The 21117-nt window shown below is 47.6% G+C and overlaps 1 pseudogene; it reads left to right on the forward strand.

Moving 5' to 3' along the window:
- The first annotated feature begins 5903 nt into the window (after window positions 1-5903).
- Window positions 5904-6073, forward strand: LOC119443223 (U2 spliceosomal RNA; annotated as a pseudogene).
- The last annotated feature ends 15044 nt before the right edge of the window (window positions 6074-21117 follow it).

Raw genomic sequence — 21117 nt, forward strand, 5'->3', positions numbered from 1 at the left:
CCGTGCAAGACAGGGTAATGGGGATGAGCTCTACCACTGCAAAGTCAGGCGCTGCAATCGGCGTGACGTGGCATAAGCCATCACGTGGGTCGAGCTGCCACATCACCTGCTACGAAACTAGGGTAGCTGGTTGAGAAGGAAAGCTAGGCCAGGGAAGCCTGAGTGGTGCTGCGGTTCGCATTTCAGCTATGACAAATCAGGAAACATCAAAAAGAATTCAGAGAAAAAGAAACAGTGAATCGCTGCGAAGGTCTACCGCATGTCCCTATGGGCATCGGAGTCTCTAGCTGCATACGAAAATTGTTTGCGAACAGCTCCAGAAGCATCTGCACAACGATATTGTGCGCCGTTTACATCTACCCTCGCCGTTAGTATTCGCTTGTGCTACCACATGCACTTGTGTTACCAGGTGTATTGTGACGGGCTTCAGATTAGAGCACTGCACGGGCTCGGGCTTACCCGAAAGCCCGGGCCCGGCCCGGCCCGTGGGCCGGGCCGGGCCGGGTAGAGGAGTTTTTTCACGAGCTCGGGCCGGGCTCGGGCACGGTGTGTGCTTTTTCAGCCGGGCCCGGGCCGGGCTCGGGTTTTTTGACGCGGGCCCGGGCCGCGCTCGGGCTGTCTGCGAGTTATTCTCGGGCTTATCAACTCTGAAAAACATGTATTTTTCGGTCTCGGGCCGGGTTCGGGCCGGTTTCGAGTCGGGCTCGGGCCGGGCTCGGGCTTAAGGTAAAGGGGTGGCGGGCCGGGACGGGCGGGTAACGTAGATTATTTCCGGGCCCGGGCCGGGCCCGGGTCTTGCCATAAAAGTTTTGATCGGGCTCGGGCGGGCCACCCAATGTAAAAACGGCCCGGGCCGCAAAAATCGGCCCGTGCAGTGCTCTACTTCAGATCCCACCGGGTATGAAATGTGGCGTTCGGGCAGAGCAATTGCTGGTAACATCCACTGATAGTTCCACCTACAGCAAGCAACGTTTCTCCTCCTCCTCCAACTTATCTTTATTTTGTTAAGTAGAAAAAAACTGCGAGGCTGCTGATTTTTGAGAGGCAAACAATATTTTTTGACCATAGTCGAGGGGCGCCCATGTTTCCGCAGATAAGTTCGTTTATGCCAGCATATCCTAACCCGTTAATAATATTTACAATATTTTCATATGCGTACAAAAAGATAGCTCAATGATGTTGTCTCTCATAGGTTTATTAGTCAGAACACGAAGTATCTTGTTGCACACACTAATAAAACACAGTTTTCTGTGTCGCGCATAGCATTCGAATGCTTGCCCCACCAACCTGGCGTTCATAGTGACGCACGTTCAATGTAGGGCGTATCTTTGCATCGCCATGCTCCTACTATTCAGTATTTATTATTAAATTCAACTCAACCAGCGCCTCCCCCATTTTTTTGAAGACATAGAGGAAGCGCTGATTCAACTGCTAAGGTGGAGTGGTTACAACATCAGGGACGCAACCAAGACGTGAGTTTGTACCTTCCTGGAACAAGTCTTTTTTTTCTAGGTCCATAATTTTTGCGCGCAGAAACTTACGCAATAGGTCTCAAAGCATTCGTATAGTAGCAACCGCCATTAAACGTTTGTTGTTTATTCGCCATTTAATGTAGACATAGCAGGTTTCTGAACGCCAATACATTGCTTGTGCTTATAAACGCATATACCTCGTGCGCTCTCTACTTCTGCAATTGACGTTCACGTTAAATCTCAGGCACAGACATTTTCGGTCTTCTATCTATCTCGCTGCACGTCGCCAGAGTTTACCTTCCATCCCTATAGTTTCTACACACGCCTATTGAAGCTCGCCCCGTATTACACGCTGCGCTTTTTTCACAGTGGATTCAACACTTTTTTACATGAACGACCGTGCCAGATTTATAGTGCCTACCAAGTGCATGCAGTATCTAATATACAATGTGTTCAAACTTGAGATTTCTGCATGAGATTTCTGCATGGTGTGGCCATGCAGAAATCTCATGAAAACACTTCACCCATCAAGATGTCAATGCCATAAAAAATGTTCAAAATACCTCCCTTCTACAGCAACGCGAAGCATAAACCGTTCTCGCGTCGACTTGAGAACTCTGCGCAGTACTTCTTGATGGATGCTCGCACAGACAGATATTATCCTGATATTCATATCATTGACATCACTGGACTCTGTTGCATAAACTGGATCTATAACGCAGCTCCAAAGAAAAAAGTCGAGCGGAGAAAGATCAGCGGATCTCGGCGGCCACAACATTCGCTCCTGCACACCCGATCCACTGTGGTGGAAAACGTGTGTCTAAGCCAGCTCGTTGCCGTGGTGGAGGAATGTGGTGGCGCTCTGTCGTGCTGGAACCACACTTGGTGTAGGCCATTCAGCGAAAGGTTGGAGACAAAATTGTCGACAGCAACACCTAATATTTCTTCCGTGTACATCTTTACGTTCAAGTTGTCCTCAAAAATGTAAGGTCCAATGATCCTGTCTCCTAGTATGCCACGCCACACATTCATGCTCCAGCGAACTTGATGCTTGCGCTGCCACCGCCAGTGTGTATTTTCTTGTGACCAATATTACGCGTTGTGAATATTCACAGTGCCATTGCGCGAAGTAGACTGGCTGCCTGCGTCTCGCTCGTGATCCTGGAGCCAATTGAAGAAATGGAGCCAGCAGACAAGGACAGTTCACTAGATGGACTCTTACAGAATAGCCCCCCCCTGGTGAAGGTAAACATGATAGGGATAGAACTTATACTCTCTTAGCACATTTGCGACTGTTCATACGCTGTGACCGCACTGATCGGCAATCTGCCGGATGCTGAGTTCTGGCAACGACGTTATGCACATGACAACGCCGATTTCAAAGTCTTCATCGACGATTGTCGTCCTGGTCTGTCTCGGACGATAGACTGACCCTGTTGTGCGAAAGCGACGAAAGGCGTTTGTGAAGGTAGGCCTAGTTGGAAGGGGATGGTGTGGTTGCCGAGCCGCGTACGGCCGCATTGCCAATGAAGCCTTCCTATTCATCTCAGCCATTGCAAGTACCACGTCAATTTTTTTTTCGGTAGAGTACCTCTTCCCGCCAGAAGCAGCCATATTAGCACGAAGGGACTTCAGGCGTAGATTTTTGGTTATCCTTCCATACAGAGGCGCCGCTATTCCAGAAGCACTCTAGTAGATGACAGTGAAGCTAACGCGTTCACAAGATGATGTCCCAGTGCGATCTCAAGTAATACAAAAATGTGCTGAAAAATTATCTCCTGTTATCGCGTTCAACAGGATCATGCGTACTGTGTATGGCACACCGACGCTGTCATATCTTGGTTTATCCAGCGTTAGACGTCGCTGGCTGCCTCCGGAGCGCCCAGGAGGCCGCCCTTCCCGCTCTTTGTACAAGGGTGACGCCGACTGTATACTTCTTTCTGCCACCTTGGAGCGTATAACGTTGCTGCATGCTAACACACATAAGTAAAAGGAGGAGTACCCAAGCTCTACAGAGAGAGAAGTGTGAAATATAGTGGGAAAGACGTTCAGCTGTTTCTTGTATTTTTTTCTTGCTTTCTGTGTCCTGTCGTTGCGCTGTATTTTCACAACATGCCAGGTACCAACCAGACCAAACTAACACAATCGCGCAAAAGCTCAGCAATGGCAGTTTAACAAAAGGAGAAAGTTAAATTACTTGTGCTGTGCACGCATTACGCGTGCGATGCTCTCACCATTTAGCTACCGCGGAACCGTTTTCCCATCCGCTTTCTGGGGTATTTATGTTTTACAACTAGAACTCTGGGAGTGTTAGCCAGCGCCACCACTCACAAACCTAGGGGCGGATGTGGAACATCCTTTCTGCCGCAGGCGTCACGAGCACGTGATCTTTTTTTGGGTGATGGCAACTGGTCAATAAACCGTGGGTTCGTTCCCCACCTGCGGACAGTTGTTTTTTTCATCCGTTTTCATTTCCATTAATTTATAATTTCTTTAATTCAATTAGTGTGTGCAAGTAATTTCCCCTATGTTGTTCTTGGTGTCAATGTTTGTTGGCTTCTTATGATATGATTAATAAAAATCGGGCCCCTCGGTTCCCTTTCTTCTTGTGCTGTGCACGTTTGCGTGCGCTATGCGTGGAAGTGATGACAACACATTATCCACTTCGAATGATGCCTGCACGATCCTGAGTAGTGTTATTTCGGCCAAATATGCTAAACTTCGTCATGCTTTAAAGCGAACCATGTTTTCCTGGATTTGCAGGCACTCTATCAGTGGCTCCGTAATGCGTGGAGTCCAGAAGTCCCGGGGCATTAGAGTCTTAAATCTTATATCTTACCCCTTGCCAAGCGATTTCTCGAGGTCCATGATGCTGGGCCAGTGCTTTGGTCGTCATGGGAAATTTATTGCCGTGGTGCTCCGGACTCCGGCTCACAGGCCCACAGCCTCTTCTCTTATTACCAGAGCTGCACGTATACCCGGGAGGTTGTAGTTGACAGCAGAGGCGTGGGACGAGAAAAGTAGTTCACGGAGGTACACCCTCCTTCGCATCCAAAAATGTGACCTTGCCGGAATTTGATGACTGTGTTTCTTCTATCTCTTCTATATCATTTATCTTGAGGCTTACGTACTCCACTGTGGACGTCCTTTCCGGTTCCACTACGATTCAACTACGAAATGCATTAGTGGCTACTAAGGGCGGGGAGTAGGTATACGTTATGTTCTGGAATGTTCGAACCCAGCCTATGGCTGGACTGGTGAACCAAACTCGAGGCTGTTGATGTATAGAAAGAATGTGATTACCATTAACCAACGGGGTATTTTTCATAATGACGTCCCTGGCCTTTGAAGCAATGGTGAGCCTAAGAGGCTGGCTTATGAGAGATTACTTGATCAGGGAATACTAGTGTTAAGGAATAAATTAGCAGGTATTACATTTACTGTGAAACCTACATTACATTTATGGGAAAACGACAGCCGTTTTGTGACGGACAATAAGTTGGCAAAGATATTGCTGTAGTCGCTGAAAGATGCAGAGTTACAAGCTGCTATTTGATTTTCTTTTTATTTACGCATGCGTCGCAAGAAATCATCGCTAAATACAAGAAGAAAAAAACTAGGGGAGTGCGAATAGCGGTGTTGGAGAACGAAGTGGCGGAGGCGAATCAAATCACATATAGAATATTTTTCAATCGGTCTGCAAAAAATCTATGGCCTTCTAACAATTTTCACGGAGGATTTTTTAAGCCCTGCTATTTACAACATCCAAAAAAATATGTCAGTGCACTGCACACTGTAATATATGTTTTAATATTAGCAAAAATGGAGCAATAGGAATAACTGTTCGCCAATAGGGCTCTTCTGAGCACACTACGTTCTGCATTTTTATACAAAGTTTATTAAAGCAACCTTGAGGAAGAATTCACATCTCTGAATAGCTTTATACGCTCGCACACAACCAGAAACGCGTGCTGTCTGCGTGCATGGCAGTGCTGTAAAAAAAATCAGTGCCAGTCCACTCTGTGAACGTGGATGACCAGCGAAGCTGTGTATGTGGTGATTGACCGTTGCTCCGGTGAAACGTTCCAAGTTTGCAGGATCGGGCCATATGGATGGTTCGCATTTCTTTCCGCCTCGCGGTCCTGGCGAGCAGCACGCTTACGCTTGGTGTCCGTGGCCCGCTCATCGTCGGTGGTGCCCTTCTGCCACTGCCGAGCCCATTCCCTTTTGTGTTCACAGCCATCGTTCTTGGCAGGCACCTTGTTCTTCTTCAGACGATACAACACACGGCGTACCCATTTCACAGTCACAGCAGAACTGAGGAATGGAGCGTACGTAGAGCATGACGTCCACATGCAGAAGGCACTCAGATTGGTACGCACTAGTTTGAATACGCTGGATTGCGTACACATGTATGATGCGAACGTAGACATAGCCGAAGCGGGTCAAAGTGTAATATCGGTTCTTATCAGCTTAATATCTGATACGGGTTGTATTCGGACCCAAAATATTAAACTTATTTTTGCAAGTTGGTGGAGTGCAATGCTCCATTTTACTTTCTGCAGATCACATCTTGTTGTGACCGCCCTAGAGTAATGCCCTCGGGCTAAATGCACATAAAACGTAAATAAATGGGCAGATACTTACGTTTCATTGAGGGATGTCAACGACGTTAATTATTCGAAAAAAATATGGTTGATCGCTCTTTCATCGAAATCGGTAGACACGAAAGTGAAACGTGACTTCCCAGAAGCTGTTTCATTTTTACTTCGTAAATTCACGGTCCTCTGCCGCGAAAGGTGCACCATTTGTGGGTCAGCGGCCGCGTTGCAGGTTCCTTTGGCGCGCGGCGTCCTGCTGCCAAGTCGCTTCGGCGAAAGTACGAGCATCTTGGTCTGGCTCCGTAGTGTATTGGGCAGCCAGTTGAGTTGCGACGCATCGAGCTTCAGGAATGCGAGTGGCAGAGTTCGCAGTCGTTGCCTTTCTCTCGAAGTCATTGCCTTTCTGCGCCGCTTAGTGCAGCAGTTTTCTTAGCTGGTGCCATCGCAAGCGAAGCAGTAGGCGGCGTGTAAGCACTGTTAATGCACGTTGAAGCTGCACTTCATACGCGACGAGGCGCCACAGACTAATCGCACGCGAAAGACAAATCATGTGGTTAAACTGCGTCGTCACCTCAGCAGAAAGCCTACTCCACCTACGCCAGGCTACACCGCGTTGGGGCCTTCGCTGCGCTGAGATTACCGAGACGCTTACTTTCGGCGCTCGTAAGTATCATGATGCAGTACTTCGCTTCACTGCTCCTAGAAGGCGGAGCCATCTGTGCGAAAAGAGAGCATATTTTACGTGTTCGCGCTGACGTCACATCCGTTACCGGAAGTTGATGGTGGAGCCCAGAATAAAACACTTTCGTGGTAAAGAAATGGCAGACTCCGCTGTTGTTGACTTGTACGTAACTCGAAGCATTGGGGTTTTGTAGAAATTGATATTATGAATAGCATAACTGTTCTGTACTAAACAGTTATGTATTAGGTAGTTATGTAGTGTTTATATTCAAAATAAGTAAGACAGAGTGTTTATAATGCCAAGATATAAGATTGAAAGCAAACTAAAACCCACTGGCACATACCCATTCGCCCCAACGGCACATAATTTCAGACTGCACACCATCAAGATGGGCCCACACAAATGGCGAAGTAGGCTCGCCCGCGAGAAAGTGGCTGGACTTGCCGAAGGGCCAGGAAAGTTATATGGCGCATTTGCGAGTGCTGCACAAATATTGTGAAAGTTATTGCTACATATGTTTTAGTAAGAAAAATTGTTGTTAAGGCTATGTGTCTTTAACAGCAATAGCTTGAGTTCTCATGGGAAATACTAGCATACTCAAAGAAAAATATACGATATACATGTTACCTATTTCATGTGGTAATTGACTCAAGATTTTGCATCGCTTTTTCAACTTTCTACAACGGTCAGTAAGTTGCGCCTTCCTTTTAGCTTTGCCTCGTGTCTTGACGAGCAACAATATACCAGATTATCACTATTGCAGACATTCCACGCATTAGCGATTCCCTTACAAAGCAATCATGACGGTGGGGAACCTTGTCTTCGCCATCACAAACGTTTTTGTCATTCTTGTATGTTCATGTATTCGCTCCGCGAAAACAGATTATCGTTGTATTCTCGCAAAAGGTTTGGGCAGGCGTAAAAACAGAAGTTAAAGAAATAGCGCAGATCCCGCGCACTGTGGGAATCGAAGCATTTTGCAGAAAGCGGCTTATGCATCATTGTTTGGGGTTACGCAAAGCGTAACCAGGTTGAACAGTGTGTTTGTGTATACCCTGTATTTTTATGTGTGACACGAGTACAGTGAACTAAGATGAACGTGAGAGGGCGTGTGCAGTCACGACAGCAGCAAGACGACAACGACGGTAACGACGATGACCTGACTTTCTACGCACAACGGAACTCTTGTGAACGAGCGGGATGAAGGTGCGAGATGGGTAAGAAATGTAGAAACTAAATGCTCACGGACCGAAACTCATGCTATCAATTGGAGTACACAAGCGAATGATTTGGTGGCGAAACTGTAGCATAACCTAAATCCCCTGTGCTTTTATATAGCCATTCGGACGAATGGCGTGACGCGCTCCACGCTTGGGCCGAACCGTGATTACGCTGCCATAGTGAAATTATGTGCAGTGTTCTCATACTCGGACACTAAGTGCAACAGAAAAGAGCTGGCCGCGATGTTTGTTTAGGCAGTCTGGTAACAACCAACGACAAAGAGCGTGCAAGTCCGGTACGAGCTTCGGGAGACACCAGGAGGTGGTACGTGCGGCGTTGACAAATCAACGCTCACGGGAAACTTTTTCTCCCATCGCTGTTTGATGGATGCAACCACCACACGCCGAGCTGCCGGGATCTTCTTACGCGTGCCATCCGGCTCGAGCGCAGGTAGCACTAGAGAATCAGAGGCGAGAGTCAAAATGCGAAGCTGTAATGAGGATGCAATGGCCATCACGGCATCACGAGCACGCCATATGGCATGATGTGCTCGGCATGTAGCAATCGACCCAAGTTAGTAGACAAAATTGTTGATTGGGTTAACCTAAGTTTTGTCATGGTAACAATGTCATACCCTGCATGGCATGCATGCATGAGTTGAGTTTTTGAGTTTATGGGATTCTTATCGTGCATGTCATGACGTTCATGCGAATCATGACATGGCTTGGCATACAGACATGTCATGATATACATTGATGGCATTCATGCCATCATGTATATCATAGCATGTCTGTATCATGACCACGGATTGTTATTCATATCCTGATATATATCGAGTACAGAAATAGCCACCACGGCATCATGTCATTCATGTCATTTGTGTCATGACATATCTGCCATGACAAGCATCCTATGTCATTGGTTCCATGACATGAGATGTGCATGCATGTCTTACCGTTCATGTTATAAAGCACATGGCATTTCAAACAATCTATGTCATTCATGTCATGATATACATGTCATTCAAGGATGACGATCGAAAGGTGATGAAGTAATGACGCCTATGGAACAATATGGGTGGTATGACGACGATGCATCAGGACAGTGGGATGATGATTTTTAAATGATCACCATAGTATAACGACGACCGCATGACAACGACGACATGAAAACAATGAGATGACGTCGAGCGTAGGACGCCGATGATGTGCCATGGACGGTATGAGAGCAACCTGATGACTAAGCTGGAATGACGACAATGGACACTAACACGACGGCAAGACGACAAAGTTATGGTGACGGATGCTTGATATCAACTGTCCTGACTGACGCCTCAATGATGGCGATGACATGACAAGAGCGGCATAATCACCATTGAATAGCGACAATATAGTATGTTACAATCAATTAGATGATTAACATCGATGGAATGACAAAGGCAGTATGACGACGACGGCATGACGACCACGGGAAGACGTTACTGAAGGGATGGCGATGGTGAAACCACAGCGTGATGACCACGGCATGGCGACAATGCCATAACGATGCCTGTATGACGACGATGGCGTGGGTGCGACGATATGACGAGAGTCAGTTGTTGACGAAGCAACCAGAGTTGCACGTTGGGCTTGTTGGTATATAGCATGATGGAGGCAAAAGGCGTAGCGCACCCGAAACAAGACAAAATAAGGACACAGACCACACGCACACATGTCCTTGTTTGTCCTGTTGCGGGTGCGCTACGTCTTTTGCCACCAAACGAAGGAACGACTGCAACGGATGCATGTCGACGACTGTGTGACGACAACACAATGACGACGATGGCATAACAACGGTATGAGAAGAACGAGATTACGAAGAGCACATGACAACAATGGCGTGACAACGAGTCTGTCACGATGACGGCATGATTAGAGCTGGATGGCGAAGCTGGAGTGGCGACGACGGAACAATCACGATGGTATCAGGACGGCGGTGTGACAAAGAATGCATGACGACTGCATGACGATAGTGTGAAGCCGACGGAATGACGAGAGTCGGATAACAAATCTGTAGTGCAAGGACCACGAGGGCATTATAGCTATGAACACATGCCTTGGAGCCCAAGCTATTAGACAACTTGGTCCACTGGTGGTCTAAATAATCCGGCGTCACCCATTACGGTGTGCATCAAAATCAAATCGTGGTCTCGGCACGTAACGTTAGGTGCAGGTTCTTGAACGTGCACCTAAATCTAGGTACACGGGTATTTTCGCATTTCCCCCCATCGAAATGCGGCCGCCGCAGCCGGGATTCGATTCCGCTACCTCGTGCTTAGCAGCCCAATGCCATAGCCACTATAAGCAAGCAACCACGGCGAGTCTAGAACAAACTGTCTCACCAGGCACATAATCACTTTGAGGAAACGAACGTTAACTGCAGAGAGAAGCAGTGTGCACTGATGCCGTCACTCATAGCGCTCGTTGATGGCTACGTCGTCAAGTGTCCCAAATATGAAACTGTCCAATATTTTATGCTTCTTACGGTGTCGGAGAATGCATTAGATATGTTCTCTTGAATGTCTTGTGTAAGACGAACCTCTTTTAATTTTTCACTTACGTTGCAAAAGAGACTGCATGGATCTCTCATTAGACTTCACTTTATGCGATTGATGCTCTACTTCATTACTGCCTTCTTGTTTGTGTCTAAAAAATGACACAAATTTACGTAGCTCTGAATCTTCAGGGGTGGCTTGATCAGTTTCCGTGCGTAATAAGTAATACAACGAGAATTCGATGTGCCACCTTTTTTTGCTATGCCTTGACAAGAATTGCGGCAATTTGATGGGGTGGCACGCCTTAGCCATTCCTTCTCTTAATACCAGTTGAAGGAGCATCTAATAAATGAAATAAATAACACTGTGGAGAAAACTGTTGCCTGAGACCCGAAATAAAATGGGCTTAGTGTGAAATGGCATCGTAACATTTGGCAGCCCATCGGACACTATGCGTAATGGCAGGTGTTATCGTTTATATAAGTAATACCTAATGTGTTTATACGTAACCCCAGCAAAATGAATAACACATACATGAAACAGGACAATAAATACAAATGATAATATTTATGATTTGCTAGAAAATTCCACACAGCCTTTAGCGTAGGAAAGAAGCTACGAAACGAATATTTTCCCATAAGCTTTATCAAGCCAGTTTTGAACACATCATGGATATCTCTTACCCAAGTAGATGCCAAAGCTCGGGTATGGGACGAAACTCGCAAGAATTGACCACACTTCATCTCATTACAGTTTGGTTTTTCACAGCGAATCGCGAAAAGAAAAGAAAAGTAAATTACACGAATGACGCAGCCTAAAGCATCTGCGTGGGGGAGAGGTGTTTACCACTGCTCAAGAATAAGCGCCCGTTCTATGGAAGCGGGAACTTCATTGGCACAATGCCATGGCCATATAACTGCGCCAAATTTGCAGCCGCAAATGGGGCCTCATTTGCGCTTGCTCATAAAATGCGCTAGGTGGAACGAATGACAGTGGCAGACACCATTAAGAGCGTTGCATGCAAGGTAAAAAAACATTATGCGGGTGCCGCACATTTTGGAAATGGACGTTATGCAACGAATATTGCGGGTGGATGGCTAACCAGCATCGCTTGGGGGTTTTCATGGTGCTACTATACGGACGAACATGTTTGTGCAGCGCAACTGGTTGTGTGTGTAGCACGAGCGTTGTTGGGGCGACAGCACCAAAGCGATGACGACAGTGACAACGATGGTACGACGGCCATGGCATGACGAATGATTTGTTTTACGACGACGAAGAAACTTTGGGGTGCTCTGTCTTATAGGTCACAATATAATTCCAATGCAATGTGAATGCTTATGCAAAAAAGCAAAAAAAAAAGCAGGCAAGTTTGCACTCGGTCGCGCAAAGCCTAGGCACTGCGAAGCTTACTGCCTACTACTGCTAGGTATGAACTTGGTCGCTGCTAGGTCTTAACTTGGTTTAACTTAGCTACGCATGTGGGAAGGTATTATCGAACGATCATTTTGGAAGGTACCTTGCCTTTCGTTACATTTCGCGTGACTAGCGCTGGACGCGTGGGCGCCTTCGAGCGACAGCGCTCCTGGAATGCCACAAACGCAGGCAGGCTAACCAAGTTTGGTACAGTGCCAAGAACGCTGTCGCTTGCCGACGCCGAACTCGTTGGCGACATTTCGCGTGACTATAGCGCTGGACGCGTCGGCGGCTGCGGTGGTGGTGGTGAAAAACTTTTAATTGTACGACAAAACGTACGAGAAGGTATGCTCGGGACGACCCTGAAGAGGCCGCCCCTTACAAACACTAGGTGGAGTCCCTAGTACGGGACTCCGGTGGCGGTAGCCGCCGGCTGGGCGCGCTTAACCAGGGCCTTTTGGGCCCGTAGGTCTGAGCAGCCAAGCAGGGCAGCCTCCCAGTCCTCCCGGGTAGGGTTGGGCAAGGGGGAAAAGGCAGGGTTGGATGGGCAAGCCCACACCATGTCGTAGAGGTACGAAGACTTCTCCGCACAGTGGGGGCAAGCTCCAGTAAAGGCCGGATCGAAATGTTTAAGAGCCGCCGGGCACAGCATTGTGTTCGTGAAGAGGCGGAGCAGGAGACGCTCCTCCTCCTTTTTGAGGCCTCTACACCGGAGGGTGTAGAGTTCGTGGCCGGATTGATAGTAAGCTGTAATTTCTGTATACGAGTAGATTGGGTTGGGGGTGGAGTCCTGATCGGCGGGGTCCGAGAAAAAATGGAGCCCGGTGAGAAAGCGCGCGGGCGGCAGCATCCGCTGCCTCATTTGCCTCTAATTTCATGTGTGCAGGAGCCCAAACGACGTATCGGGGGTCGGGGTCCCCGGTTCGGCAGCTAGATTGAAGGACGCGATAGCCCAGGAATGGTATCTGACTCTGTTCGTAGTTCCGACAGGCGCCTCGCGAGTCCGTTAATGATGGTTTGAGAGCGAGAATCGGATGCAGCCAACGCGATGGCGACTTCCTCCGCATGTGTTATGTCTAGCGCGAAAGCCAAGGCCGTTAACTGTTTTGCCTTCGTGGACCACCGCGGCCATAAACCATCCCCCATGGTGTGGGCCCGTGGTATCCACGTAGAAAACGCCGGGTTTGGAATCATAATGGCACGCCAGGGCCTCCGCCCGAGCCAGGCGTCTGCCATCATGGTGTGTGCGTGCCATGTTCCCGGGAAGAGGGCGCACGTGCAGGGCATAGCGCCATTCTTGTAGCTTACGTACGCGCTCTTCCATCTGTCTGAGAGGTTGGAGGTGTAGTCGGGCAAGGAGGCGGCGACCCGACAGTGTCTGAGAAAGACGTGTGATTTGGTTGGTAAGATGAACTTCCTTGAGCTCCCGGTACGTATTCACCATCCCCAGGCCCAGAAGGCGCTGGTCAGAGGTGCTGACCGGGAGATGAAGGGCCCGCTTAATCATCTTTCGGAGGATGATCTCAAGGGCATCCTCCTCATGCTTGTGGAGATGGAGGTATGGAGTCGAATAGAAGATTCGACTAGTCACAAATGCATTGGCCAGCCGCAAGGCATCTTTGCATGTGAGACCCCCGCGCTTGTTGGAAACCCGGCGGACCATGCGGCCCACCTGGTCCCCCACCTTCCGCAGCTTCACTATAGTGTTGTGTCGGACCAGCGGTGTTGGTTGATGAAAAGTCCGAGGACTCTAATTTGAGGTTGTTCAGGGATTCGACCATACTCTGGAGAGAGAGCAATTTTCGACGTGCATTGGGGCGAGGGGCGGAGATGCACGAATTCAGACTTTTGGGGGGAACATTGGAGGCCACAAGCGTGAGCATATCGGTCCACTATGGTAGCTGCTTGCTGCAGGTTGGCCTGCATGTCTCCCAAAGAGCCTTGCGTGGCCCAGATGTTGATGTCGTCCGCGTAGAGTGCGTGTTACACCCCCGGGACAGCCTCCAGCTGGGCAGGCAAGTTCGAGCGACAGCGTTCCTGGCATGCCACAAATGCAGGCAGGCTAATCAAGGTTGACACAGTGCCAAGAACGCTGCTGCTTGCCGACGCCGAACGCTTTAGAGGCTAGCCGCTCGGTATCAATCGGCCAGCTTCGCTGTGTCTTGAGCTTTGCGCGGCCTAGTGCAAGCTTCCCCCCCCCCCCCCTTTTTTTTTTTTCTCCTGGCTCAGCGCGCTGCGGAGAGAAGAGAGGCAGGGTCGGGTCGGGAAAGCAGGCAGCTGACGAGGAGGAGACCGTGTGTGCATGCACGCGGTCTCCTCCTCCTCCGGGTTGCCATGGCTACCACGGCTACGCACCACAAATTACGGCTGGCTTAAACAGCTTCGCTGTTAAGGGAAAGACAAACCAATAAGCCGGAAACAGCACGGCAAAGCAGTCTTATCACGAGGACTAAGACGATGAGCAACACGAGTAAAGGTGAGAGGAGGAGCCAACGTTTCGACAAGTGGACTTGTCTTTTTCAAGGCGACATATGCTCTCCTCGGCGCAGTATATATATGTAGGGTTCTCCTAAAGGGGAGAGAAAGTCAGGCGAGTGGGTATTTTGAGGCAGTGCCATGTATTAGCCGGTTTATGTGTCATTCTAAGTTCTTCTTTTCGTGGAAGGGGCCTGGATGACGGGGAGGGGGGGGGGGGGCGGTATCTGCTCCGCTAGAAGTCACTGAACGCAGCCCGGATAACCCTCTTCACCGCGCAAACTTACTTGGCAGTAGAAATAATTGTCGTGAGGCGCGAGAACTCTTTGTGTCGTGCTTAATAAACAAAATTGCGGAATGATGTTCTGGCGCAAGTTTTAATGAGCAACTGCTAATTAATGTCTCAGTCAGGTGGCCGATACTTATAGCGCGTATATGTTGTTTTGAACGTTTTATTATTCTTTTAAATTAGTAAGAATGCGAATAGGGTATTTTCTCGCTATATCTGTGTCCTATCCAGAACTGACGCTGCCAGAAAACTTCATTTCGAGACTAAGGCTCTCAAGAACAAATTTATCTTCTCCTAAACTCCCGAAACGTCATCTTCATACACTTGATCTATCCCAAAACTGCAAGTGCCATCAAAAGTTTTCTGCTCTGAAGCGACATTGTTGTGCCGCCTCTGTATCGGAATGGCATTTAAAAAGACTTAATCTTTCCGTGTCGGAATGCCCACTTACAAAGCGTATGTGTTCTTTTGAACGTTTTAATAATCTTTTAATTTAGTATAGAATAGCAATAGGGCACTTTCTCGCTATTTCTGTCCTCTATCCAGAACCTACGCTGCAAGAAAACTTCATATCGAGACTAAGGCTATCATGCACAAAAATTTATCTTCTCCTAAACTCCCGAAATGTCATCTTGCTACACTTGATACATCCCTAAAGCTGCAAGTGCCATCAAAAGCTTTCAGCTCTGAAGCGACATAATTGCGCCACCTCTTGATCGGAATGGCATTTAAAAAGGACCTACTCTTTCCGCGTCGGAATGGGTGACACACTCGTGTGTGACTCTTGTGGCAGAACAGAAAATATTGAACTTATTTTGTGTATTTGTCCCCAGTACGACGTCGGGCCGGAACCTCTCCTGTCAGCGACAAACTGGCTGAACTCTAGAGCCTTTTCGGAAAGGTAGATCCTTGAGCCATCTCCGGGCGTTGATGACACTGAAAGCAACCATATCTTTTGTGTATTCCCTCGAGTCGACAGCTCTCTGTGACCGTTTATAGACTCAGTGCGCACCTTAAAACGTGCGTGCAACTGTGCTCCCCCAAGCCCCTCTCTACCTCTTTTCAACCCTATATCCCATTCCCCAAGTGCAGGGTACAAAACTAAGCGTGAGTCTGCATAACCTTCTTCCCTCTCCTGTCTTCAGTTTCTCTCTGTCTTTCTTGCTTTTAATGTTCTCCATAACTGTAATAAAAATTGCACATACTACGGGAAGTATTTGAGCAGTCTCCGTGGACAGTTGTCAACTTACGCCACCCTCTGCAACTGAAGTCGTGATTTCTTAAAATTTGTTTTCATTCTGGCATTACGGTGACCGTATACTCATTCAATAAATGACTTGAGCTAACCTTCACAAATGCCGTGAACTGCTATAAGAAAACGTAATTGTATACATTATTCTACTTGGCCGCATAGGATGAAATCTTGAACAAAAACATGCCGTTGTCTTCTCGTGCGCACAAGTGTCCCACCCTAGAATCACAAAAGACCTCACTGATCGATCAGCTCGGGCTCTGCTATCTTTGAAAGCAAACCAAGGATGCCACGCTACGCCTGACATCTGTCGCAACCTGCCCGCAAAGAATGACAAGACATCGGAGTATTGATCAACGCTTCCGTGACACATTTGCGAAAGAAAAAGATTTTTCGTGGCGGAAGCGCTATTTGAACAGCTGTCGGCTGCATTGTGCAGTGAGAGCAGACGCCCACAAGTCCCAACAACAAACTCTCCTGCATAGGCGATTTTACTCAGACCCTTGTATTGCTTTCTCTTATAGGCTGTTGGAACATTGTATCGATTCTGAGAAAGGAATGTGCGTTTAGAAAAAATGCGCTTCTCGAAACGTTCTGTTCATGGGGACAGCGCTTTGTATACGTCTGTGCTGCATTGTTGGCGATAAAAAATTTTTACGGAAACCACGGAACTGTGCTGGCTGATTTCACACGGTTATATGATTTTAAAGAAATATGATGGCGGGTCTAACAACTCACGACGAGCTTTCTGCAATAATTCAGCGACTTTATCAGCCGCGAAGCGAAGACATCTTAAGGCACTGAAACCTTAAACGACGTCTCGGGGAAGTAATAAAAAGAAGACGGACGCGTAAGAACCCACACAAGGCTATATTGTTCGAATCTCAACTGGATCTTTCCAGCGCATTTAGTGGGAGTACTTTTGTTAGTCCCAGTTGAAAATTAAGAGCGATAGCTTTTCACAGCTGCTAGTGAAGTAATTCTGAACAGAATAGCGATATCAGATTGAAAGCAGGGAAACAAAAGTTGTAATTCAGTTACACTATAAGAGAAACACGAAAACGAACAGCAGAATATATTTACAAACATAAGGGCACTTGTTTCCATTGACTTAAACGTAAGCTACTAACCCAAGGATAACATGAAAACAGTAGCCACCAAGAAAATATTCTTAGCATAACAATCACGTGAGTATGTTGCTTATTATTGGTATTATCATATTATAATTATAATTATTATCCTTATTATTACTTGATTTGAAAACATATACATTTGGCAGGAAACGGAAAGCTAGGAGCAGGCTGGCAACTGCCTCCGGAAGGGGCACAACGCCTGCCTACTCTTTAGAAAGCAGCAGATAGAAACATAAAAATGTAAGATAGGAAGACGGAAGTAGAACACACAGTACAAGACACACATTAGGGCCGGTAACTTTGGGTCACTGCAGATCACTCTACTAAAAAAACGTTAAATAGAAGAAACAGTCTCTAAGTTACAAACGTGCACCTAAATTAGTTAATTCCAGAAAAGTAAGGCGAGCGCGTTGAGCCTGATGGCGTCGAGCCGCGCAACTACTTGGGTACAAACACTCGTGTAGTGTCGTACACCGCAGGCCACGGAGATGATTTGTCAAAATGTAATGGAAGGTATGAACAATTGTTGCCCATCACCTTTGTTTCACTTTGTAACCCCTATATACAAACATCACAAAGAGAAGAAAAGCGGGCTAGCAGTTGTCTCCTAACCGGGACACTGTGCCCACTCGCTTGGAGAGAAGAAAAAAAGAGAAAAGTGTGACATAAAGTAAGAAAATAATTGTGCAGATCTCACGTTCTGTGGGAATCAACGTTATGCGAAGCATTTCGCAGGTACCTGGCTACCCATCATTGTTTGGGCTTCCACAAACAACTACCAGATGAGCCAACCTGTTTGTGTAAATGGAGTAGCTGTGTATGTGGGCCGCGAGCGCACATCTGTGCGCCGACAGCAGCACGACGACGACGACTACGTTGAAGACGGTCAGAGAAGACAGTTGGGCTAGGTGGTGCTTATTACATACCTGAGACATCATTGACTAGCGCGAAAAAGGCATCTAATGACAAGCAAGAAGCGCGCAGACAGGACACTAGCGTTCTGTCCTGTGTGATTCTTGCTGTTATCCGACGTATTTTTGAGTTAATGATGTTTCAAGTCTGTGCCACGGAGTAAGATAAACAGGAGCGCCGACTCCGCCGCCGCGCAATGCATTCACTCGGGACAAACCGTGCAACGCAAATTATACATCGCGTAGCGCCATCTGTCGAGGCGCGTGCAAAACACTCAACAGCTTGCTTCCATGTGCGCATGCGCTGAGTGGCGGAGACCGGCGGCGATGGCGGCGACGGCGCCGCAGAACCGGCAGCGCGGCACCCGTAGAGCGTGTCGTCTGCTACAAACGTTGACCCTCGGCTGTCTCAATTTGACAGCAATCAAACACAAAAAAATATATGCGCACAAATAATAAAAGCGCAAATAAACACGTGGTAGCGCTTTTTTGCACGTATGCGAAACATTTTTACATATCTTTCGAGGAAACAGACGATAAATGATCTTGTACAAAAAGACACAACAGAAGTACTTGTTTTTCACTCTACGTCTGCGCGGAAGCGAAGGTGCGAAATTTTCGTCTTCCTCGCTTTGTTTAACATGTCTGTAGTATGTTTATTCATGCCCGACGGAACAAGGTATCTTGATACCTGTGTGTGAAGAGACTGAGCATCAGGACAGTGTTTTGTTCGCGGCTGTAAATCTGGGTATGGCAAAGGACGCGAGAAGTTTTCGCTCTTCGCGGCGCCATCTGATCTTCAACTACTGCACCAGTGGCGTAAAAAAATTACTGAAGGTAAGCGAGCGCTTAAAGCAATGGACAAAATATGTTCGCGACACTTCGAGAACCTTTCCTTGTCCAGAGACATGCCGTAATGTAGAGAGAGAGAGAGAAAGAAAGGGAAAGAAAGACAAGGAGGTTAGCCAGTGTAAATACCGGCTGGCTACCTTGTAAATTCTCAGCCTCACCTTCGAGATGATTCCCCTAGTTATGCAGACACATAATGAGAGCTTCTCTTGTGAAATAATGAGTAGGAAACACTGGCAGGAACTGTTCTGGGGAAGTTGCTCGGCATTTTTTGCGGCTATTCCAGTTCACGATTTACTTGAAACGGGCCGTATTGCGCAAGGAGTAATTTGTACCTAGCGGGCGCAAAAGAACCTAGCAGAGTGGTAGGTGTCCACGCCGCAACGCGTCCAGACGCGCTGCAGTCTCCGTGACTGACGCCGTACGCGCCCAGGCGCGATGCGGCGTGTGCCAGCGCTTTCCAACGCGTACGTCTGGTTGGGGCTTAAGCTGCTTCGCATTATCGCGCGCGGAGCCGTAGGTGTAGCCATTCCTTGCACAATCCGGAGAGGAGAGGAGCGTTGGAGAGGAGAGGAGATGAGAAATGGAGAGGAGAGGAGGGGGAGGAAAATGCGCATGAATGCCCAGAGGAGAGGAGATGAGACAAGGAGAGGAGGGGGAGGAGGATGCGCATGCGCAGTAGGGGTGTGGACGCACGGCGGTTGGATGGATGGAGGGAGGTAGGGAGGGAGGGAGTGACATAGCCCCGAGCATAAGATGCCTCGCATCTAAAACTTCTATATATGGTAGCCATGCGTGCATTCTGTAAGAAGGTGATGTGATTCTGACACGTGGGCTGCAAAAAAAAAGGACGATTTTTTTTTCAGGAGACCCAGACTGGGTAAGAAGAAAAGCGAACAGTCTTGTCTAGTGAAATCGGAATCGCGCACATGTAGCACTGCGGCAAAGGGCGATATTTATAGCTGTGTCAGCAAACGCGCGCGTCTGTAGTGTCAAACTTGATCGCTGCCGGTCAGCATCACTTCAAGCCGAGGTTGCCTTTAGCCATTCTTCCTCTTTTTCATTTCTATACTACTTTTATCATCAGTGTGGTGCAATCAGCTGAAAAGAAAATACGGTTAGGTTTGTGCAGCAGGTTCCTTCAGTGCCACAGACATCTTCCATATTTTTGTTCAGTCTAACCCGGGTAAGGGTCACTTGAGTCGCGTCGAATGACGAAAGTCACCGGTGCGGTTGACAGGCGAAGTTAGTCCCGTCAGTGTTTCATAAAGTATAAGGACAAATGTCGGTGCATCAGTCATTTCCACACACGACGAGGGATTATATATATACCTGCAGACTCGACAGCATCGTCAGAGACGGCGACCAATATTTTTGTGGCTGTATGGCACTTGGAAAACGAAGCCTAAGAGCAGAAAAGTGAGCCATTAACTAATAGCAATGTTCATTAAGGCTTCACTATTTTTACAGGAAAAAGAAAATTAGGGGCACAGTTTTATTGAATATGTCTGGGTAGGCTTCTATATCACAGGACCTGGCTGGAAGTGTTTCCTATGGCATTTAGCGGTAAAAACTCCTCACTACCTCCTTATGATAATTTATTCTTGTGGCCATCTATTTCTGGGTGCAGCATGACTGGACAGCTTTCGCGTGGATTGTGGCCATTTAATTACTTCTCTACAGCTAGTGGGTTTCCGCTCAACTATTACGTCAAGCAATAAAGTTATTTCTGCGGCCAAATACCATTTTCGGCCAACTAGAAACGTAGCAGTTATGTAGCGTCCTTTGGGTGGGGTGCAGGCTCGTAGCAAACCAAACGTGGTGGCATCTTCTAGAACTTGGTAGTGTGACTTCATTACACTTGTTAGTGCCTTTGGCGCTTTTTCTTTTTTTTTGGGGGGGGGGGGGGGGGCAGAAACGTACTTGAAATTCAGCAGAAAAAAGAAAGAAACCTAGTTTCCAGTAAAACAGAAAAATTCTGAGACTGAGATTGCCAATAAAACGCGCCACCGGCACTGGAGAATAGACTTGGACAACTGCATCACTTTTAACAATAAAAATAAACGTGACCATTACACACACACTTATGTTATGTTGAGACTTCTACATAAAGTCCTCTCAGAAAAAAAGGCCGGCTAGAGTTAAGGCAGCAATGCGCCTTCCATGTGGCCTTGTGAGCAGAAAAGCCATCGCAGTGGTTTCCACAGCCGTGTTCTTATTCCCAGCACATCGGCCCCTGACCAAATGCAACGTTTCCTTTGTGCTTGTCGGTGGCACATCAGG

Source organism: Dermacentor silvarum, chromosome 2, assembly GCF_013339745.2.
Source record: "Dermacentor silvarum isolate Dsil-2018 chromosome 2, BIME_Dsil_1.4, whole genome shotgun sequence".
Classification (NCBI taxonomy): domain Eukaryota; kingdom Metazoa; phylum Arthropoda; class Arachnida; order Ixodida; family Ixodidae; genus Dermacentor; species Dermacentor silvarum.